The sequence below is a fragment of the Ictidomys tridecemlineatus genome, unplaced genomic scaffold (assembly GCF_052094955.1).
Source record: "Ictidomys tridecemlineatus isolate mIctTri1 unplaced genomic scaffold, mIctTri1.hap1 Scaffold_52, whole genome shotgun sequence".
NCBI lineage: Eukaryota > Metazoa > Chordata > Mammalia > Rodentia > Sciuridae > Ictidomys > Ictidomys tridecemlineatus.
In genome coordinates, this window is record NW_027523416.1 from 2,395,083 (window position 1) to 2,419,543 (window position 24,461).

Consider the following 24,461-nt stretch of genomic DNA (forward strand, 5'->3'; position numbering starts at 1 on the left):
GGTATGAAACTCATGGATATAAAGGATCAGCTATACAGAGACTTCCAGGCCTCCCTAAAAGTCAGTAGATTTGGGAGAAGTCGGAGACTCCATTTTTAAATACATGAGCTCCAAGTGATTATTTCAGGATATTTAGACTTCCTATGACCCGTAAGCAGGTCTCAACTTTACAGAGCATTGGAATTACCCAAGAAGATTTAAAAAAGTCTTCCTGCCTGTCTTCTGTCCCCTGCTCTAATTTGAATAATTGATCCAGGGTGAAATCCAGATACAGCATTAAAAAAAATTCTTAAGAGGTCTTATGTGGAGCCAGTAAGATACCACTAGCCCAAGAAATTCTATTACACCTTTATATTTAATAATTTTATACTTTATATGTAATTTTATATTTAATAAATTTATATTTATATTCAATATTTTATATTTAACATGATTTTATAGTTAAGACTTTTATAATTTTATAATATTTTATAAGTCTCTTTTACTATGGACTACCATAACAATCTGCAAAGGTCAGTGTTATGATTGCCCTTGTCCCAGAGAGGTTGACTGTGTTGTGTAAGGTCATATAGCATCTCTGTGTGTCAGCAGCTGCCATTCTCTGCCCAGCCCACAGCCAGTCCTGCCAAGCCCTTTGGGAAGAGCAGCCTCCATGCCCCGAGAGTCTCCCAGGATGAAACAGTCCTTCAGGTGCCTCTCAGTGCTGACTCGGGAGCCCTTTCTTTCCCTCCTCACCAACCTCTGTGACTGAACCCTTCCTCCTTCCCTGTGCACCGTGCAGTGATGCCATCCTCCCATGCGCCATCCCACTTACCAGTGAGAGAATGACACTGAGGGACAGAAAGCCTGGGAGCTGGCCAGTCCACATCACCTACAGTGGTCTGAAGACACAGACATGCTGTCCCTTAGCCTCAGATCCAGGCCCTTCTCTGCTGTCGCTCTGCAGAAAGCACAGTGCCTTGCCGGCACCAAGAGGCTCATCCACACCCAGGCTGTCCCACAGCTGTGTCCCCTTCTCCCCTAATGCCACCCCAGTCAAGCATTCTCACAGCCATCACTGGGGCTTCCCTGGCCCTGTACCCAATACCCTCTCCCTCCCCACTTCCCAATAACCCCAAAGCCCACCTGAGTCCTTCCTGAGAGGCCACTTCCTGCTGCGGCTGAGTCCCCTCTCTGGGCTGACAGAGCTTTGCAAGGTGGGTCAGGGGACAGAAGAGCCATAACCAGGAACTGCATGCGTCCCTTCCACAACCCCCACCCAGCAACCAGCTCTCAGCTGGAAATCTGTCCCTGACTCAAACCGAGGACTTTTGTTTCTCTTTCCTCTTCTTCTCCTTGTCCAAACCTTTTTCCTCGCACAGGCTGCATCCTGGAGAAGCTCCCAGCAACTGCAGGCTTTCTGTGTCAGCATCCTGCAGTCTCCATAGGGATGCTGGGGGCAGGATGGAGGAGGCGGGGTTTGGCCTTACAGGCGATGCAGGCAGCAGAACTGCACGTAGACAGGAGTACCAAATGCTGATCTAACATCGCCTACTGATGTTGCAGTCCTGTCATTGAGGCCAAGCCACCACCAGCTTTTTTGTGCAGCGACATCTTTCTTTTCCTCTCGCAGGGCTTGCACACTGCAAGTTGGCCTGGAGGGTCTGTGGCTTTTCATCTCCCCACACTGACTTTCAGAGAAGGCTCTCTCTCTCTCTGCCAGCAAGGCCAGCCTGCTAGGTTCCTCTCCTGTTATACAAAGATCCTTATGCTGCTGTGAACTTTCTGGTGGAGGATATTTGGAAGGAACAGAGGGAAGGAGGGTAGTGGCCAGCTCTTCTCTCCCAAAGCAAAGAAAAGATTTTGACTCTCAGAGTGGTCCCTGGAGTTACATGTGACCCAGAACATCTGGATCTTACCTTTCTGGTTGGATATGGTCTGACATCTGTCAGATGGCCCAAGAGTCCTACCCAGTAACCTCCATTACTTCCCAATATCCACAGCTGATGAGCCACATTGGTATTGTCAGACCCATTTCCCCACAGTGGATTGAAACAGGTTTGAACTTGAGCCAGTCTCAGTCTCCTTCCTAGAGAGCTTAGTTGGGACAAAAGGTTCTGGTTCAGCTTGTACTCTATGGGAGAAATAGCAAACCTTCCAGTCAGGGGAGCTGGAAGGGGTCTGAACCATCTTCTGACTTCACTTCCCATTTGTAAATGAAATAAATAGTTGAAGACCTAAGAGATCATTTGATTGACCCAAATCCACATGGCCACTATAGCTACTTTATAACAGAGCTGGATCTTGGTGTTCAAAGTGTTAATACAAATATTCTCTTGGCTAAGAGGTAATGAATTGGCAAATAATATCTTATGGAAGCTTATATTCAGCTCAAATTTTGAAGAAATGATATTAATTAGGCACTACATGGTGTTTAGTTGAAACTGCACAGGTCCCAGCATCTGACTGAGCTGGACTTGAACTCTGGCTGTTCTTACTAGCATTTGGACCTTGGGCACATTTTTCACATTTAGGTATTGATTCCTCAACTATGGAATGGGGATCATAGGGCTGGGGATGTAACTCAGCAGTAGAGTGCTTGCCTAGCATTTGTGAGGCCCTGGGTTCCATCCAGCAATGCAAAACAATACAAAACAAAAAATTCAACAAGAAACAAAAAACAACAACAAAAAAATGGGGAGGGGTTTTGTTGTTACAGGGTGTTCTAATGAGGATTAAAGACGCTTTGCAATTAATCTTTGCTTCATAAAAGAAAATAGGTCTTTCTATTTAAATCAATAATATTCTGTATTCCTAGTATTCTATTCTGCAGCTGGTGTGGTTTTGAAATTATTTAGGGCCCTTCTCTCTCTCTCTCTCTCTCTTTTTTCAATTCTTTAGCAGCACTCTTTTAGGGAGCTGTTGGCTGCATCTGACAGTGGCATTTAGAAACAAAGGATCTAGTCAAACCAGGCTCTGTAATGGGGAAGTAGACCCCGTCTCCTGATGGGAGGAGCTTCCAAGTCACTTTGCCAAGGGTGCATGGGGAACTATTTTGGCAATGGGTTTGCCACAGCCAATGATGTTGGTTTGAGGGATTCTGTTCTTGGGACTTGCTGGACTTCCCCCTTGTGCTCACAGATGGCAGCAGCAGTTCCAGGCCTCCTGTGCTCCCACAGCTGTGATTGAATTCAGGAAGGGACAAGAGTCCTCCTAGGGATCAAAACTTGCGTTTCCCACTAGGACGTGGTTAGGACACTCCCTAACCAGGATCACTGGGAGGGTAGGATAACCATGATGTGTTTATGTATGTATTTGTTTGTTTGTTTATTTATTTATTTATTTATTTATTTATTTATTTATTTATTTATTTTCAACTTTTGAGACAAGGTCTCCTTATGTTGCCCAGGTTGTGCTTGAACTCTCAGTCAAGCGATCCTCCCACCTCAGCCTCCTGAGTAGCTGGGGCTTCAAGCACATACCACCTGCTCACCACTGTGACTCTCAGTGGGAGTCACCTGGCAGGGCTGGGGAGGGACCAGAAATCTGAACAAAACAGGAGATTAGAGATCAAAGAAAACAGAAGCAGGAGTTGGCAGCAGGGCTGGGAATCATTAGGGTGTAGAGGACACTCTACATGGAGGCTGTCTCCCTTTAGTAGACATTGGTCTGCAGCTTAAATGTGCCAGGCCCCATGAAATGGAAAGTAAGCAGGACTTCAGTCTTTGTAGCGAGACTACGTCCTGAGGGCAGAGACAGTGAGCAACTGGCTGTGGTAAGTTACAGTGGTGAGAAGTAGAAATTGGGGGCAGCTTTGGGACTTACACCAGGGCCCAGATCCCACCCAGCTGTTCACCCCTTCAGCACTGATCTCTCACTAAGAGTGATAGAAAAACGAACAATGCAGGAGTCGGGATACAACTAGTTAGTATCTAGTTGAATTATCTAGTTAATATGTAATTAAAGCTGCTTCCAGTTGCCTGCAATTCTGTGCTCTTGGGTAAAAGACTGAATTGAGACATGTGGCTGGGATACAGACCAAAGGGAGGGTCTCTTTTTCTTATGTACCTTAGAACTAAAATCTGTGACCATCTCATTTAGAGGTGACTGCTGGGAGAAAGAGAGAAAGCAAGACCACAAAGTTGCTCTAGGTCCACTTGCCCTGATGGTTTTATAGAGTATGAATCATATGGACAGAAGAAAATATGCTTGGCCCAAGGGACCAAGAACTGAGAAGCAAGCTGGTTATGAAGACAGGTTGAAGGCACAGTAACTCAGTTAACTACTAAGACTTGGTTTGCCAAAAAAAAAAATCCCCCCCCTTTTTTTTGGCTTGACCTTTAGATTAGGAATTACTCTGCGTTAGAGAACATATAGGGGAAACTAGGAAATACAAGCAGAGCAGGTAGAATCTGCAATGAAACAGAGTCACATAGTAGGTGCTCTGGATTCTTCCTGAGGGCTGGAGGGAATCAGGGAAGGTTCCTCAGAGAAATGACCTCATCAGCAGGGCCTTGGAAGAGGACCTGGAAATTTCAAGGTTGAAAAGAAAATTCTTAATAAAAGAAATGGCTTCAACATATGCATGCTCAGAGCTGGAGAATGAGATAGTGTGTTCAAGGAACTGGGAGCTTGGGGTACAGGAAATGGGAGACAGGGTGCAGGACAGGCTGGAGAATGGGGTTGGATTTTGATGGTGAAGAGCCATGAAGCTACCAGAAGTTGATTCCTTCTCTTAGCCATGGGAGCAAGCAAGAATTTTAAATCAGGGGCAGGACATGCTCGGTACGTATATTTGAATAAAGTCTCCCGCTGAAGGAAAGACAGGAATGGGAAAGATTAGCTGTCCCCTAGGAGCCAAGACTCGCCTAGCCAGTTTCTGGGAGAGGTGTTAGGGTGGTCCACCTGGCCAGGAGGAATATTTTATCACTGACATTATTTATATTTGACATGAAAATAAAAAGTGGTCTGACTTTTGGCCAGTTTTATTATGGTTTTTAAATTCTCTGTGGACAATGTACCCCTATACTCCCTGAGCAGGGGCAGACCCTCAATGCACCCTGCTTGGTTCATAGCAGATGAGGTGGGGTGAGGGACTCTTGCAGGAATCCAGGGAGGAGGGCAACACTCACATGCTAAACATCTGATAGGAATTTGTGGTTGGATGGGCCCAGTGAAGGCTTGGCAGCTCAGAGGTGGATTTCAAAAGAACATATGTATTGGGGTGCTGCTGCACCAGGCTGCAGAGAACGTTCTCCAAGAGTTCTGAGGTTAGAAAATTCCCAGAGCTCAGGATGAGGTTGGGATGGCACCAGGGGTGGTTATCGTCATTTGACTGACCTCAGGGACAATATTCTAGATATGAATATATTATCTAACATGTTGTTTACAAGATGAGCCATAGATTGTTGATAAAATCATATTTATCAGTACTTTGATTTAGGAATTATGCTTTTGGTATAAAATCTAACACTGTTCATCAAACCATAGGTCTTCAAAGTTTTCTCCCATTTGCTATAAAATCTATCTTCCTGCATTAAATTATTTTAGTTGTCCATACTTATAAGAGGGTATGTTGATGGGCTCTATTCTGTTCTATTGATGCATGCATCCAGTCAGCTACCAGACTTAATTACTACAGCTAAAAAATTGATGCAAAATGTGGTCAATTGATTCTTCCCCATTTACTTTTTTTTTTTGAAAAATTGCCTTAGCTCTTTCTGTTCCTTTGCCTTTCCATATAAAATTTAAGATATAATTAATTATACATGGAAAAAAGTCTTGCTAAGATTTTGATAGAAATTGTGTTAAATCTATAAATCGATTTGAGCATTGATATCATTATCATCTAGAGTATTTTAATCCAAGAACATGCTACATCTCTCCATTTAATTAGATATACTTTCATTTCTTTCATTATTACCTTGAACTTTTCATCATACAAGCCCTGTTACATGTTCTGTTAGATGTATGCTTACCTGTATCTTGAAAAAGCAGTTGTCAATATTATTGCATTTATAATCACAATTCTCATGTGCCCATTTCCGATGTATAGAAATACAACCAAGTTTTGCACATTAGTCTTGTATCCTGTGATATCACACTTGCTTATTAGGTCAAGGAGTTAAATTTATTAGCTTCTCTGTTGTACCTCATTTTCTTGAGAGGGATTTGGGTCACTGTGAAAAGTAAGAAAATAAATTCTACGTAGAGACCAGGTCATGGGTAAATGTGTCTGAATCATTTTATTTATATGCTTGTGTTTTTGTAAGATGATTTATTGTACATCTGATGACTCCTGTGTGTCAGGTTTGCATTAATGCAAAGTTCATGTCCACCATACATGGTTTTAGGTAGTAAAAAGTAGGAGGTTTGCAGTTATTGTCAACTCTAAGTAATGTTTCTGGGATTCATAGTAGTGATTGGCATCTGACATTTTAGTTCACTCGATGAGCTAAAATCTCAGTTGTTGATTCTTGCTTGGAAATTAGAGAAAATGCTAGCACCAGGCAATTTCCTTCCCCACCCTAAACTGAGGCTCTGTGTACTTTTTACATGGTTGGCTTAAACTCAGAGCTATTTAGGGGAAGTTAGGCTTTCTGGTAGTTCCTTTGCCTCAACTGGTAGTGAACCAAAGCCCAGTAAAATAATTCTCTGTGGTGTGAGACCATAACTGAGGGTTCTAAGTCTAAATGAAGATCAATCCTGGTGCAGTAGAAGAACATAGACTTTGGTATTTTGCTGTCTTGGTTTCGTCTAGCCAGCAGTGTGATTTGGGGTGAATTATTTAAGTTTGTGGAGCCACAGGATTCTCATCTGTGAAACAGAGAAGATAATGTCTATCTCAAAGGATGGATAGATTTATTCATGATTAATTTATTTAAAATATCTTAAACATAGTAACTTATGAATAAAACATAATTATCATTATAATTAGGCTATATTGCTTAGGTTTCATTGGTTCTGTAATTAATTTAGTGCAGTTCTTTATTTTGGTTATAAATGACTAAAAATCTAGTTCAAATAATCATAAAAGGGACTTTGATTAACTCATGTAACTTCATCTAAACTTGGGATAAGGGTACAGTATGTGATCTATGGGGTTTTTGTTTTTTCATTTCTTTTAATGCAGTTTGCTCTTCATGTTGGGTTCCAAAGATGACAAGATAGCTAATAAATCCAGGCATACATCCTCCCAGGTTCTTGTTCAATAAAAATAGTGTTTGACCTGACAACGCCTGTGATCTGATTTTCATTGGTTAGAAATTCACCTTCTGCTTTTATGTGGATAAATTATTAGGCCAAGGGAATGGTATGCTCCAATTTGACATATCTGGGTTACATGCACACCTTGGATCCAAGGTTGGAGCAGCTTTTACCTCAAGGACTTAGACTGATCATGGAATATGGAGACAATTTCTCTAGGGATTTTGTAATCCATCACGAAACGAAGGGTTAAAATGTTGGGTAGCCAAGAAAGTAATACCCTTTCTTCAAACAAACAAATAATTATAAACAAGTATCTACTGCATCCAGGTTCTTCAATGGCTCTTTCAGCACGAGAAAGATGTCATAGCTTATTCATACCAACACCAAAATAGGAAAAGGAACTTATTCAGACTTTGTGTAACGAATCTCTGTATTCATACATGGACTTGCTACTTCAGATTAAAGGATTACAGAACTACCAAAGAATTTTTTGAATGATTTTTATCTAAAAGTCACTAGTACTTTTTTCAAAATGATAATAGTTTTATTCTGATTATTGAGATATAATATGCATATAAGTATAGAGAGCAAAGTAAAAGTTACCAGTAATCTCACAATCCTGTCAACATCTTAGCATAATGATTCCAGATTTGTTTATGTGTGTATATGTCTTGTGCATCTAAAATATTTAGTTGACATAAAATCAAACTTAAATTTACTTTATTATCTTTTTTTAACTTCCTATATTCTGGATGTCCTTTTGTGTTAATAAATATAGATCATAAAATTATGACTTTAAAGACTACATACATTTGAATAGAAATACCATAACTATTTAACCATCTTCTATTAATTCACTTTTTCAAGATTATAAAGCAATACACTGATAAATATCCTTACCTATACACATTTATCTCTTATCTTGTGAATAAATGTCTGGAAGTAGAATTGCTATGCTGAAGATTGTATATGCCTTAAAGACTTTGACATGTATTACCAAATTGTACTGCAGAGGTTGTATCTATACTGGGTAGGGTTGACAGATAAAATATAAGCTGTCCAGAAATTGATATAAGCAATGAATAGCTTTTAGTATAAGAATGTCCCAAATATTGTAAAATCATCTGAAATTCAAGTGTAACTGGGGATCCTGCATTTTTATTTGCTATATCTGGTGAATTTAAGACTGAGTATCAATCTCTGATTCACAAACCCAATAGTGTTTCTGTATTCTCTAGACCGGGAGTCCCAGGCCTCCAACCTCCAAGTCTGGTCACACATCTAGAGGTGTGTTGGTCCCTTCACTTTCCCTACTGCTGATCTCTAACTTTTCTTATGTCCAAAATATTGGGGAATCCTCACTGCTTCTCATATTAAATTTGTCTGCTCAGACTGCTATACTCGAATATTATAGGCTGGGTGACTTCAACAACACAAATTTATTTTTTCACAGTTCTGGAGCCTGGCAGTCTGTGTTAGCCAGCTTTCTGTCACTGTAACAAATACCAGAGACAATCAATTTATAAAGAGAAAAGGTTTATTTTGGCTCCCAGATTTGGAGGTTCCAGTCCATGATTGGTTGGCCCTGTTGCTTTGGACCTGAGGTGAGGCCACACATCATGGCAGAAGTATGTGGTTGAGCAAAACTGCTCACCTTATCACCAGGAGGTGAAAGAGAGCAAGATGGGGACCAGAACTCCTTTCAAGGGCACACCCCTAATGACCTAGAGACCTCCCACTAGGCCCCACCTCCTGAAGGCTCTACCACCTCCCAGTATTCTCACCTTGGGTACCAGGCCTTTAACACATGGGCCTTTGGGCAACATTGGGCATCCACATGATAGCAAAGTGCAGGATCAAGGTGTCATCAAAGTAGCTCCTGATGAGGGCTCTCTTCCTGGCTTCTCATTGTGCCTTCACATGGCCTTTCTTTCCTCTGTGCATACAAGAGAGAATGAGCTCTTTTTCTCTTCCTTTTTCATGAGAACACCAGTCCCATCAGATCAGGGACCCACCCCTATGACCTCACCTAACCTTAATTAGAGGTCCCATTTACACGGGTTAGATCTTCAGCATTAAATTATTTGGGGGAGTGGAGGGACACAAATATTCAGTCGATAACATATAACTTTAGAAATGTTCTCTCACTGTTTGCTTTCAAAGACTCTCAAGGAATTCATGCTTTTGCTAAAAAAAAAAAAAAAGAAAAGAAAAGAAATGCAAAACAAGCAAACTCTGCTTATGAATAGAAGAATAAAATTTATGGGTTAAACTCAGGAAATTAAGGAGGAACTTGACTTAAAGATTTGTAACTTGACTTAAAGATTTGTAACTTTAATAAACTTAATATTTATTTATGTATTTATTTATTTAAAACAATGTATCTCCTAAATAACCTTTCAGAATGCAGAAGTTACCTCGTGGAAACATAAAATCCACACATTGATATGTACATATATATAGACTAGAAAGTATATCAATAACATTAGTAGCCATAAATTATAAACAGTTACAGAACACTGTGGCTTATAACAACAACTGTCCCAAATCCTCACACTGTGGGGTGACTTCAGTTATTATGTCCACTTATTAGATGAGGCCACCAAGTAAGCAAGTGGTTTAAGGCCAAGTTTGTATGACTTCCAAAGCAAGATGTTTTCATTTAGGACATGAATGATTTATTTTTTAGTGTAAAAAAATTTTTAAGTTTTTTGTTTTTTAGATGGCAGAAGTGTGTGAATTATTTATAATGAGTGTATTTTGTGGAGGGTATCAGGAAAAAAATTCTCATCTTAAAAAAACTATAATGGATGAGTATAGAAATTGAGACTAACAGATGGAAGAAATCACCAGCTCTATCTGAGAGTCACGATTCTCACTCCTGAATGTTCTAGCTGAAGGTTTGCGGGGAAGGCGTTAATCTGATGGGTATAGAATCGTTTCTTATTGAATTTATTTCTCATAGATGATTGTGACTGATATGCCCTTAAACATAAGGGTGAGCTGAAGCTTTGAGAGTGTCCTGACAATTTTCCTATGGGTGCTGAAATAAACTGTAGACCTAATTTTTCGCATGTCACAGCTCCACCTCTCTGGGCAGGCAGAGGGCTTGGATGATATATTGGAAGGGAGTAGGAAGTAACACGCCACTCGCAGAAATGGCAGGATGGTGGGGAGCAGTGGTTGGGCCTCACTTCTGAAACAGTGACAGGAAGAGTGAGTGCTGATGGGGCGATGGAGTTGGTCAGTGGTTCACACAGCGTCCAGTAAAGGAGATCCCTCAGATTCTGGTCCTTGACTATCCCTGATGGCATGGCATAGTCCAAGCTCTGGGGAGTGAAGTCCACTACAGATGTGATTCCCACCTGGGCGTGGTGGCACATGCCTGTAATCCCAGTGACTAGGGAGGCTGAGGCAGGAGGATTGTGAGTTCAAAGCCAGCCTCAGCAAAAGCAAAGTGCTAAGCAACTCTGTGAGACCCTGTGTCTAAATAAAATACAAAATAGGGCTGGGGATGTGGTTCTGTGGTTGAGTGCCCTTGAAATCAATCCCTGGTACCCGTAACCCCCCCCCCCAAAAAAAAGATGTGATCCCTACTAGGTAATGCCAGAGACTGATTTGGGGGAAAAGATGGATATTTTAAAAATATATGTATATATATTGTAATATATATAATGTAATATAGTGTAGTGGTCCAGTTGCATTATATTGTAGAATTTTAAAAATTGGGAGTCCCCATGACTAATTACCACTTGCATCTGAAGGAGAGTTATTTTAAAGGAAGATTACCTGGTAGTCTTACTCTTTAAAAGGAATTTTAAAAAATATTGGTTTCTCATATAGTTCTGGATAAAGAGGAAGAAAGAAAAAAGATGAACTTAAACTTATTTTACTCAGCAAAGGGTTAAATTAACATTGGTTTATCAGGTAGTGCCAAATTGCACAGGTAGTGTAAATAAGTGGTGTTCAACATTAAATGTTGAAATTTAGAGCCCCCTAGTGCCCCATCTGATGCTGAGCTTAGAATTGTATGCATTACCTGATGAATGGTCATTCTCATGGTGCCCTTTCTGCCAGTCAGCAACACCAGCTTTATATAACAGTGTATGTGCTGCTGTGCACTGGTGGTTCATGCCGGTAATCCCAGTGACTAGGGAGGCTGAGTCAGGAGGATCGTGATTTCAAAGCCAGCCTTAGCAAAAGCAAGGTGCTAAGCAACTTGTGACACCCTGTCTCTAAATAAAATACAAAATAGGGCTGGAGATGTGGCTCAGTGGGCGAGTGCCCTTGAGTTCAATCCCTAGTACAAACAATGAAACAAACAAACAAAACAAAATAAAAAATTTAAAAAGTATGCGCAATAGTTTGGCTAGTTTCTTGTATATTTACTCCAATTTTATAAAAACAAGGGAAGATACACACATTCACATCCACAACACAAAATCCTTGTGCTAATAGTGTTGAGACAAGATGAAAATCATTAGATTTGCTACAGTGACGAATCTTTAGCTTCAATCAGATGGTCACTGGGGTTCAGCCAGTTGAAGGTATGGTGGATTGTGGAGGAAGGAATTAATTCAAGGTCATATGTGGAATGCTCGAAATATATCATTGATGACTGTGTCTAAAAGGCAAACCTCCTGGGTTTGGTGACACCTCTCCAGGCAAGCAACTACATGCAACACAATCTCCTGCACACTGCATGTCAGCGTACATTTCCAGAATCACGTCTGAGGTTGGCACTGGTGGTATAGAGAGCAGAGGGTGACTGGGCTTTCACAGAAAAGCATGCAGTCTCCATGTTGTAGAATTTTAGGGTAGGGATAAGACAGATGAATGGAAGTTTAAAGCCATGTCATCTCTATTGCTTGTTGAAGTTTTAAAACATAGCTGGAATATAATGAAACAAATGACTTCTTCCATGAAGCTTAGAACTTGGCCTCTCTCTGGAGTGTTTGTGTGTGTGTGTGTATGTGTGTGTGTGCACACATGTGCACGTGTGTATGTGTGTTGGGGATGGGGGGTGGAAACAGATATTAACCCAATAAGTCTGAGTGTAAAACTGCAATTGTGCCAAGTGTTATAAAGGACCAATACCCACAAAAGTGCTATGAGAGCCTAAAATAGGGGAATATAGTTTAATGACATTTTAGCTGACATTTGAATGATGAATAGGAGCTAAGTAGTCAAAGGAGATGGAGTTCGCATTCCAGGCAGAGGGAACAGCATGCCATCCCCTGGGGTGGGGAAACATGGTACAGCAATTGCAGGCATAGAGGTTAAGAGTTTTATCTATGGGATGCCATGGACAGGTTTTAAGCAGATGTGTGTGTGTGTGTGTGTGTGTGTGTGTGTGTGTGTGTGTGTTGGGGGGGTGATAGGATCAGATTTGTGTTGAAAATATCAGTCTGGCCACAGTGTAATAGGTTGGAGGTACAGGATGAATTTGGGTGGTCCATTTATCGAGTTTTGCTAGCGTGCAGGTGAAAGATGGTCTTAGGGCAATAGTGATGCAGATGGACAGAGGTGAGTGAGTTTGAGACTGATGAGGAGGTGAGAGCTACTTCAAGACTCAGGATGGATTGGGGTGGTAGATGAGAGGAAAAGGGGTGGATGAGAAGAGGAGCATGACTTGTAGGCCTTAATTACATAAAGCTGCAGGTACCTTGATCTGTTTGTGTTGCTATAATAAAATACCTGAGGCTGGGTAAAGAGGTGTTTTTGACTCACAATTTGAGAAGCTGAATGATCCAAACAGCATGTCAGCAGCATGCAGGCGAGGGCCCTCCTGGTTGCACCACAACATGGTGGAGAAGTGGAAAGGAAAAATGGCAGTGTGCAGAAGGGCATGGATGATCTCACTCCACAACAACCTTCTCTCCCGGATGTCACTGATCCATTTATGAGGGTGGAGCCCCTGTGACCTAATTACCTTCTACCATGCCCCATTTCATAAGGGTTCCATGCTCACCATCACCCGCCGGGGGACCATGCTTCCAGCCAGTGAGCCTTTGGGAGACATACTCAAACCACATCTGAACATGGGAGTAGGTGACCAGTTGCCATTTCATTTGGAAATTGGTGAAGTACGATTTGGGTGTGTATGGGCTAAAAACTGATCATATTTTTAAAAATTACTTTAATGTTCATTAAGGTAATATTTGAAAATGCTTTGGTGAACCAAACAAGAATATAAGTCTTCTCAGGAAAACCAGCACACCCTCTCTCTCTCTCTTGTCCTTAGCAAGTGCTCAGAGGAGTGTTTCAATTATCTTAACAGTTTTTTTTTTATTTACCTTTGTCTTTTAGTAAATATATATGCTGCTATTTCTTGATTTATTTTTTTCATTTAATGAATACTTTTAAAGCTCCTACTGGGTGCCAGTCACTCTGTTCTATGCAGGGATATCTCGGTGGACAAGTTGTGGATTTAAATTTTTTAAATGTTTAAATAAACCATTACTCTAACCACCTCTTTCTATAGAAGTAGTAACCTATTTACAGAAGTTTATGGATGATAAATAAACAGTGGTGAGGGTGACATAGGGAATATCAGGGATAAAATGCAACCTTAATAAGGAAGTGGGAGAGTGGGGGATGCTACTGAGAAAAAAAAAACTCTGAGAAAAGACCTAAAATACAGGAGGAGGGAGCCCCATGGATACATAGGGAAGAGCACTCTAAGCAAAGGGAACAGCATGTGAAAAGGCCCTGAGGTGGGAAGATGTGATATAATTGAGGAAGAGAACATCCTATGGTCCTCACCTCAGGATCAAAGTAAGTCATGGGAGAGCACTAAGGGTTAAGGTTAGAGTGGTAAGGTGGACTGATAGATCTTTTAGGGCTACTCTTAACACCTTGACTCTGAGAGGTAGAACATTACCTCTTGTGTTTGTCCATGAAGCCATATGTCTTCTACTGCTTTCTCTGCCTCCCACATAATATTTTGTTTAAGTCAGTGTTCAGTGTTTATGTCATTATCATTATCAAGTATTATTTTCTGCATTGTCAAGCAGTGCATTATGATAATGTTCATTTAATCTCTTGTAAACATTTTGTTAATAATAGCCTCATTTTCTTCACCTGATTGATTTTCTGTGTTCCTATTTATAATTTGTCCTGAACTCTTCGACTGAGTTCAAAAATCCCTCTAGACACCATTTTTTTGTGACATATCACACTGAATGTATAGAATGCATCACACTGTGGGTTCTTTTATTTCCCCCTAAAATCTTTCATTCTGAAACATTCCATTCTCCCTGTCCATCTTGCCTGCTTTCTGTCTGCCCCAGCACAGCCAGTATCGTGGGAATTTGTTTTCCTTCGCCTCTATGTTTCATTTCTGTTTTCCTGGACTATGTTTCCTTCTTTCTTGATTTATTTCCTTTTAGGGAAGGGAAATCCTCCAGTCAGCTTCTAAGAAAAGGTAAGTAGAAATTAGGGTTTTTAACCTTTTCCTCACAATGCCTCTGTTCAATTCTGAAATTTCATTGATGGTTGGATGGATATAATATTCCAGGATGGATATCATTTTGCCTTGGAATTCTGGAGGCCTCCCTCCTCTCCTTCCTAACTTCCGGTCTTGTCGTGAGATGTCAATGCTTTTCTGATTTCTTTTTAGGTGACCCCCTCCCCCTCAAGTGTTAATGTGTTCTTTTTCTTGGTACTTTGCAATCATGGCTCTGTGCTTTCATGTGGATGTGTTGGGTATAGGCTTCCTGGACAAGATAGAAGATGCCTATTAAATTTGAATTTCAGATAAACTGTAAATAAAGTTTGTAATATTTGGGACATACTTACACTAAACACTTTTCTCTGCTTATCCAAAATGCAAATTTAACTGAGTGTTCTTACTTGTGCTAAAATATGGCAACTTTAGAAGCTTGGCTTTTCATTCTGGAAACTTGTATCTTTTGGTTTGGGGAATTTTTTATGTGTTATTCCTCTAAATTGAAATATTAGTCTAAGATTAAAAGATAACATATTCAATAAGGCAACTAGCCAACTGTGAACCTGCCCTCTTGTGTTCCCAAATAGAATCTCCTTCAGCTCTGTAGCTGTTTCATCTAGACTTGTGACTGTGCTTCCTAATAATACACTTCCATTGCTTTTTAATTTTTATTTTTTGAGTCTTAAAAAATCAACTTCCTACTAGGAAAGCTTTTAGCTTTTTTAACACCACCAACCATTACTCTCTATGATATACACAAACACCCCACTATGTAGACCTTCTCAACCCACTATAGTATAAATGTCATGATATTTATTAGCTCACTATTCAGTTCACTTTATTATGACTGTGTAAATATTATTCCTCATTGAGCCACCTAGTGTTCTGTGCTATAATTATTTTTCATTGCTCACATGACTTTATTTTCCTATGGAATCGCTAAATATCTTCTTTTTATTGCTTAATTTTTTTATATACTTGTTATTGTTTGATGCCCAAAAAGAGGGTGGGGGTTCAGTAAATGTCTCCTGAGCAATGTAAATCTCCTCCTAGTTCATGTGGATGTACCAGGCTAACTTTCACCTTAAACTTGACTTTATCCAATGCTTTCCTTCACCTCTGGACTAGGAAACCACTTGCTTCGATGAGAATAGCATTTTAGGTTGACAATCACCTCCATTATCTTCTAACTCCTTGTGATGCTTTTGGTAAAATCTGATGCCATCCTAATTTCTAGATTTCATGGTCCTGGACTTTGTAGGACTAGTTTTATCCCCTTTAACGGTTGTTCAGTGAGCACTCTTGGTCTAAAATGCATGTTTTTCAACTGTTGAACATTTTTCTTTAATTATTTCATTATTTTTCCCCCATTCTTTTTGCCCATTTTCTTTTTTCTAGAACTCTATTAATCAGACTTCAGATCTCCTGGACTGGTTCTCAAGTTTCTTTATCTTTTCTCTTTTCCATGATAGTTTTGTCTTGATTTCTGGAAGTCTTCCTCCACATTGTCTTCTAGATCTTCAATTGGCATTTAAATTTTGGTTAACGTATTTTTTATGATTTTTAAGAATATCTTTTCTTCTTGGGTGGTTCATGTTTTCAAGACAGTCTATTCTTGTTTCATATGTAAAATGTTCTCTCATTTATCAGGGGATTTAGAATATTTTCCAAGTATTTTTCTGCTTCTGGGATTTTCTGTTTCCCCTGCTTTTCTCTTCTGTTTTGAACTGTTGGAAGCTTTCCTTGGATTTTTGTCCTACGAGGATACCTGTTTATTTTCAAGAGTGGAGTGCTAATAAGCTGGTTGGTGGCTCTGAGTCTGGGCTTGTTGAGTGGTGAGCTCACTGCAAGGTGATGAAGCTGGATCAGGACGTCTTACTGGGGACTTCTGGGAACCAATGGCTGTAGGTCCTTCTCTTTTGGAACTCTTTGTTTCCTCCAGGAAAGATACTGTCTGCCTGATACTGTTCTGGGAGCAGAGCAAGGAAGGTGGCAGACTGTCTCACCACTGAGCACGTGGTCTCTCACATCACAACCTTAAGCCCCCTATTTTCAGTGCACCACCCCAGCCTGTCTTACACAGTGACAGCTGTTCCCAACTCCAGCACTTCTGATCCAGTTTCTCTGCAATAAACGTCTCATCTTTTGGTAGGTTAGTGAATGCGTAGCAGCGTGGCTTTCTGAGATAGAGGAGGAGAGCTGTCTCACTGTGATCATTTTTTGACCCTGCTTCTGTTGTACTGGGTTATCTCCAACTCTGAGCATCTGTGGGTTCCCTGGAGTTAATTAACTTCTATTTCAATGGCATGGCCTAAATCTTGGCCTTCCAAATTCAATGCTGTTCCTTCCATCATCTACTCTCCTGATTTTTATTTTCTTTATTACTTCACCTCTACCTTCCTCTTTGAAAATTATTTTGTTACTGTTATTTTTTGTGGGGCTTTAGGAAGGACCCCTCCTCCATCCATCTTTTTTTTTCTTTGTTTTCTGTTTTATTGATACTGGAGATTGGACTCACTCAACCACTGAGCCACATCCTCAGCCCTATTTTGTATTTTATTTAGAGACAGGGTCTCACTGAGTTGCTTAGTGCCTCGCTGTTGCTGAGGCAGCCTCAGCCTCCCAAGCCTCCAGAGCCTCTAGGATTACAGGCTTTTACCACTGTGCCTGGCTCCTGTTTGTTTGTAACCCCTGTGTAGGAGCTGCTGCCTAGTGGTGAGGCCAGTTGAAAGCACTGGGTGACATCCTTGTCCTTTCATGGCTAGAAGGTCAGCGACTCTTAGTCCTCACAGGCTGTCTGCTCTTGCCTTCAATTCATGCTTCAGTGAGGTCCCTCCAGATGTGGGACCCTTGGGCAGGCTCCCAATTAATTGAAATTACAAGTATTAGATATCTTCATCCTGCAGGAGTCCATGGCATAGGCATGATAATAACATCACCTGAAGTTCTTGTGATTCTTCACTTTTCCCAAAGCAGTTTCACAAACACCTGGATCTTGGGCTAGCTCTGCACACTTGAAACACATGTCATTGTCATGCCCGTTTTCACACATGCAGAAACAGAGCTGCAGGTGATGTTGGTTGGTTTGTGTTTAGATAACCACGGGCCTGCTCTTGAAGTGCTCTATGCTAGTGACAGAGACACACACATCTCCTCAGGATTGACAAATGAGGAGTTCCGTACCCAGGGCCTGGTAGAGGCAGGCACCCGACACTTTGAGTTGAATATTTCACTCACTTTCCAATAGAAACCAACCACACTGTGTCATGAGAATGAACACACAGTAGAGTGGCAGGAAATCAGAGAAGAGGGGAGAGATCACTCATCCTGGGGATGGTGGGAGAGGCTCATGTGGGTGGTGGGGTTTCACTGGGTCTGGAGGGGAGGACTGAGGAAGGTAGGCGTGGGAAACAGGAGCACTCTGGGCAGTGGGATAAGGGAGGAGTCAGGCCGTTGCAAGGACTCTTCCAGGGAAGGAGGGTTATTCCTTACTTGAATGCCTGTTGAGGATCAGAGATGTCCCCCTGAGGTATAAGTAGATGACCAGAAGTGTTAGAGGGAGACCAGCTGGGTGGATTATTGAAGGCAGCACTTTGGCAGTCTGGAAGGCAAGCAGATTGCTTGGACTTGATTCTCGGGAGATTAAGGGACTATTCAAGGTAGAGAATTAAGGACAGCAGTGTAGAAAGACAAGTCATGCAGAAATGGCTTCAGGCCACATGTCCAGTAGCTGCTGGTGAGTTGTTGGGTCCAAGTGGGTGGTGGGAGGATGGTCTGAGCAAACTGGGGAGCCCAGGATTAAGGTTCTGATGGGGGAACGGGGGGACACAGTGCCACTACTGACGAGCCAGGAAAGAAGCTGAATCCTCATGTTTCTTGGTGGCGTCCTCATATGTCCCTCCATCATGTCACTAACTGCACTTCCTTTTGTTCTCCTTCCTTCCTGGCAGAGAAAATGTGGGCATGGTGGTCCTGGAAAGGAGACTGATGCATACATTTGTGGTAGTGGCTGGTCAGAGTAGACCTGAACCCTCAACTTCCCTGGAAGACGAGACCCTTCCTTGGATGACCCTGCCTGAGGGCCCTCTGGAGGCCTTGCACAAGCAGCAACCAGGACAGAAAACCTTGAGATCGGACCCCCTGGAGTCAAAGATGTGGCCCAGAATGTTGGGGTGAGGCTGTGAGGAGGAGGGTGAAAGCTGGTGGTGTGGTCCAAAGAGACAAGGTATGGGGAGGACTGGAGGTTCCAGAAAGTGCATGACAGAGCTGCAGACCCACCCAGGAGCAGGTGGCTGTGGAAAAGTAACAAATAAATAAATGGCAGAGTCTCCGAAGCTGTGTGTTATGCTGCGTGAAAACATCGACTTTCGAGTCCAGCTGACACGTCAAGGGGTTTCAACAAAAGCTGGCAGATAGCCAAGATGCCAGCTGTCCTCAGTACATGTGAGCATGTGCTGGGCACCTGCAGAGAAAGGGCTTGATCCCCCTCTGCAGGTCACTATAGAGAGGGGACATTTTTCAAGAAGGCAAGATAGATCAGCCATGTCAGGAGTTATCTGCCCCTTACCTCTACAGGGTTAGACAAATATCAAGGTTAGAGTTGTCTCTCACGTGCCCTCTCAGAACTGGGGGGACACTGTGTGCAGGGTTTCCTGTGTTCAGAGAGGGCAGCCTTTCTAATCACCCACGTTGCTCCCTCTCGTTGTTGACAGTTGCTCACCCTTGATTGTCCTCACTGGAAGGAGTGCAGTCTTAATTCTAGGAAGGCCCTTGACAACCAGTCCTACACTCTTCCGGGATCTCTAACTGGGGACATTCCCATTTGTAGCCACTCATCCAAATGTCTTTTCCTGTTGGTGGCAAAACACATTAGGATGAATTTCTTGCACTGGGTTTAGTTTTCAATTAGATGTTGCTGAGTTCCGTTTGAGTCAAGGCTGAGGCCCTCTCAGTTCTGTTCCAAGTACTGGGCCCTCATTTTCATACCGCAGGGACTGTGCTCTTCATCACATGTTTACCACATGTCTAGCAGAGCACCTGATACCAAACTTCCCTCATAAGTGTCTGGTGAATTCCTGAGCAAGAGAACAAATGAAAAATTGACTCTGGTTAATAGATAAGTTTAAAACATGTATACAAATAATCAAGTGCTCACAAATTGTTGAATCCAAGTGAAGGTGGTTGTCAAACATCCCTGAAACACACATACCCATGCACACACACACACTTTCTCTCTCTCTCTCTCTCTCTCTCTCTCTCTCTCTCTCTCTCTCTCTCTCTCTCTCTCTCACACACACACACACACACACACACACACACACACACACACACCATTTTACCAGGCTTCCCTTCCTACTCTGTGAAGGCCTACTTCTCAAAATGTGTCTGACATTTGTTTGTTGGTTCATTCAATAAGTGTTAGAGTACTGACTATGTGCTGGGCATTTTTCTGGGTACCAGAGATTCACTAAATATATACCAGGAACAAGAAGGCTAGGTTCTGGTGGGGAGAGACAGGCAATTAATGCAGTAAGTAGCTAAATTTTATTGTGTGCTATGTGAGTTGATCTGCAATAGAGGAAAATCAGGAAATGTGTGGGGAGTGTGGAGAGGAGGTTAAAATAGGGGATTTAGAGAAATCCTCACCTAGAAGGAAGTATTTGAGTAAACAACTGAAGGAGGTCATAGGGTGAGCTGTAGATCCCGGTGGGAACATTCCACCGAGTGAGTAGCCTGTGCTCGGCCCTGAGGTCTGAGCATTGCTGGAATGTTCTAGAAGCAGTGAGGGAGATCATATGGCTGGAGGACAGTGAGCAGCCAGAGGATCAGCAGGAGATGAGGCTAGAGAGAGCTGGGGATGGAGAGGGAGGCAGGCCACCAGGGCCTTATGGGATATTGCTTGTGTACCGAGCTTGGGCAGAAAAGTGATATGATTGGACTTAAATGTTAATGGAATTACTGGGTAGGAGACTAGTCAAATAACCTAGCAGGGGTCTGATGGTGGTTTGAACCAGGATGTTACAGGGGAGATGGTGAGATGTGGACCGATTCTGAAGCTTTTGGTGGGCGTGTCATCAGGAAGAACTGCTGTGGGGTGTGAGAGAAAGAATGAAAGCAAGGATTACTCTAAGGTCATAGATTTGAGTGATGCATGGAAGAAAGGAAAGGCAGCTAAGTCAGCGATGGGGCTGGAGGCTGGATGCCCTCCCCAGTGCTGCTGGAGTCCGCTGAGCCCCTCCCAGAGGCTGGGCTGCTCCAGGACCCTGCGGCAGAGCAGGCTCTGCACCCTGCAGACTCCTCCAGGTACATGGAAGTTTGACTGTCTCCCAGCCCCACCTCTTTTTCTCCAGGAAGAGCCGCTAGTGGGAGGGGGCAGCTGTTGTCGCCCCTGCCCCATCTGTCTTCCTGACCCCCTTGTCTAGGACAGGATGCTTCTGAGTGTCCGTGATTCATTCTGGTCTCTCACTCTCCTCCTCCACGCGCCCACCCCTGGATCATATTCACTACCCTCCTCACGTTCCTCTCCCTCTCTACTCAGAGGAGAGCAGAGCAAGTCTGCTTCCCAGCCAAGTGACAGAACACCCATAAACAAAGTGGCCAGCGAACCTTAGGGTACCCTGGGACCAGGGAACTGCCACTCAAGTCTAGGCCCACTGGAGTAACAAAGAGAAACCATCTAGGAGGCTCTATTTCCACCAGGACCACTCCTGGAAACGTCAGGGACTTGACTATGGCTGGGAAGTGACAGAGTGGCAGAGTATTGTCACATCTGGAGGAAGCCATACCAAAATGGAAAGTGGGAGGTCAAAATGTCCAAAGCAGAGATGATGCGTGAGGAAAAGGTGGGGTTCATGGTGGGCACAAGCAAAAGAACTGAAAGTCACTTTGGAGAAAAGAAGAGAATTCTGATGAAAGCTTCTGGTGCAGACCAGGGAGGTCTTGTCTAGAGCAGATGGGTGGATGGATAAAGGAGGAAGGTTGCTCCTCATGAGGTGGACGGGAGTGCTGTTACAGGCTGCCCCAGACTGTCCCAGCTCTCTGGGTCTATTATTTCAGGAGTAATTACTATCTTTGTTTATAGGGCAAGGTGGCAGACAACTGATTTACCAGACAGAAGTTTAGATGCCTTTGGTCAACATTAGCAGGATTCTGCTTATTGAGTTCATGTGGGCTGGCTAATAACCAGGGAGTGCCTGCAGCCCTCAAGGGGGAGACTCCAGTACTGTCCGTCAGCTCAGGTGCTGGACAGTCACAGCATGGTAGAGGGGGAAGAACTCTGGGCCAAGAATCTGTAGCCCTGGGAGCCAGATCTGGTTCTGCTACTAACTCACTGCAAGATATACCTCAAGACTCTTCCTGTCTATCTGGGGAGTGGGGAGTTGGACCAGGTGGTCTCCTGTGTTGCTTCCTGCTTTGTGGGAACTCCGCTTTGTAGTTCTGAGATTTAAAACTGCACCTGAACAACCTAAGGCAATCCAATTTCCAGGTCCATGACAGATAATGAAAGCCCTTTCCTCTGTCCTAGGGAGTTCCATGTTGTTTCAATTCTTTGATGTTTGGATACTCTGTGGTAGGAAGTTATAATATCTGGGTGACTTTGGTTTCTGTTACAAGGATACTGGTATCCGGGCAAGAATGGTGGGCTTATGGATTACCTATGACATAGAGTTAATATAAGTAGAGTGCTGACTGGCTGGCAGTAAGCCAGTGTAAGCATTAACCATCATTATTATTATCATTACTATTATGGGCTGGGTCACATAGACTTTTTCCTCCTGCCCAGGAAGGGTGGGTTCCTCTGCTTCATTTTCACAGGGCTTCCAGGCCAAGCTAAGAACCCCATTGAACACTGGGTTGGAGCCTTGGTCTCTGTGGACCACACAAGAGGATCTTTCTCTCTTTAGCTTCATCTCAGAATACAAAACCTACCTGGGAGCTGGGGCAGAGTGGGAGGGCTCAGGATAAGGTGTGTCAGACGGCGGCTGTGAGAGCAAAGTTCTGTAATGTTCGTGAAGGTGCTCGCTGACAGACTCCAGGCAAACGTAGGAGGTTGTGAACAATGCTTCAGCTTCCTCTTAGATGAGCAATAGTCGGAGCTCATTTTAGAGTCATGGCTATGGAGTCATGGTGTTTACAGCATTTCAGAGCTGGGGGTCAGCTGGTTGACCTGTACACCACACTCCCTAACTAATGGAGGGAAGAAATCCACAGAGAAGTGCAGGTGGTTTGTTACCAGTGTGACAGTGGCTGGAGGAGGCTGCCTGGGCAGAGGATCAGCACTGCTGGTGCTCCGGCGGCTGACCTGCTATTGTCATGGGCCCATAGTCAGAGAGCAGGAGTGACTCTGTAGCCAGGCCTTCTGTGCTCGATGTGATGGAGAAAGCCAAACAGCTTCCTTTACAAACTGAACATGTTACTTGAGGTGACTGTGTGACAATCTTTGCGACACACTCCTCAGTTCTATAATGTCCAGCAGATCCCTTTGCACCTTCTTCACTGGACAGAGCCACTTTCAATTTCCCACAACGTGCCACTAGAGGGAGCCAACATCAACCAGTTTCCCCAAAGCCCCTCAGAGCCTGCCTACCCTGGGGTTTATCATGGCCCTCTGTTGGAAGGACCAACCAAAGGTGTTGTGGAAATCTGTTCTGGGCTGACAGTCTGTACTGCCCTTCCTCTAGGCCTATTGGTTGCTCTCCCTGGCAGAGAGGAGCAGCCAGCCATGCTGTGGTGGATGTCTAGAGATAATGTGGACAATGGGCTGCCCCTGGAAGGGTTATTCCTGTGCAGATGTTACAGCCTCTCTGATCCCTGGCTTGTGAAAGCAGGTGGGAAATCTCAAGAGCCTTTGTGGGGTAGACCCTGTGGGGTGTCTCCAATCTCCTGGAAGGGGCAATAGAGCAGCCGGAAACTGAAGGACACTGCCTTGGAAACTCCACACGGAGAATAGACGTCCTGGGGACTTTGGCCCAGTTCGCTCTCTGTGGAAGGATATTTTCTATAGGGACCAGGAGATGACACAGCAAAGAGATCAGGTGTCTTTTAGAAAAATGATTTTTCCAGTTCAAATACCAGTTGGTCACAGAGATTTTCTGGACTCCCATCAGGCTAAGAATCAGTTGGAATGATTTAGAACTGTTACCTGGTAACTGGACCTGGAATCAGTTGAAAGTACCTGGAGACAGACTGAAAGGTGACCCTGTGCACAACTTTGTCCCCACCAGTGCACATCTACTCTGGGACTCAGTTTCCCCCTTGTGAAGCAGGGAGTTGATTCAAAACCCTTTCTGTGACAGTAGTATGTTCAGTTTGTTCTTCTGTATTGAGGCCCTTGGGTCACTAGTTTTCTGGAAATTGGAATCTATTAAACGTGCCCTGCTCCCTACATAAATATCTTTTAAAAATAAAATTACCCTCTTGGAACCAGTCAACCGATCCTGAGCCTTGCCTTGCTTAACAGTGTTGAAAGCAATCAATGCATTTCATAGCAATAAACTGGAAAAGTCTGAAAACAGAGCCAAAGTTTAGGCTTTCTGATTCAACCTGCCTGCTCTCTAGTTTCTTTGGGGGCCTCTGGTTTCTTCAGTGGGCTGGTGCCAAGTGATGGGGATTCTTTGAAGTGACCTCCCAGGCTAGGTTCTCACTTTTAATTTCCAAGCTTTTCCTTCCAAAGATGCCTGAATAACCCAGACTCCATTTAATGACATGAGGGATACAGAGACAAACCTGGAAGGTCTTTTGGGCTCCTGGAAGGTCTTTAATGCATTATTGCTTATTACTGATTGGAATAAGGAAGCAGTGTCTTTGACAGTCTTTTTGTGCA

General features: G+C 43.0%; 1 long non-coding RNA gene across 2 annotated transcripts in view; it reads left to right on the forward strand.

Moving 5' to 3' along the window:
* LOC144373886 (uncharacterized) overlaps positions 1 to 18,972 on the forward strand; it is a 74,647-nt gene extending 55,675 nt beyond the window's left edge. For both annotated transcript variants that reach the window (XR_013433454.1, XR_013433455.1), the window contains one exon: positions 18,589 to 18,972. This is a non-coding gene — a long non-coding RNA (uncharacterized LOC144373886). The remainder of the gene's footprint in view (positions 1 to 18,588) is intronic.
* Positions 18,973 to 24,461: the final 5,489 nt, after the last annotated feature.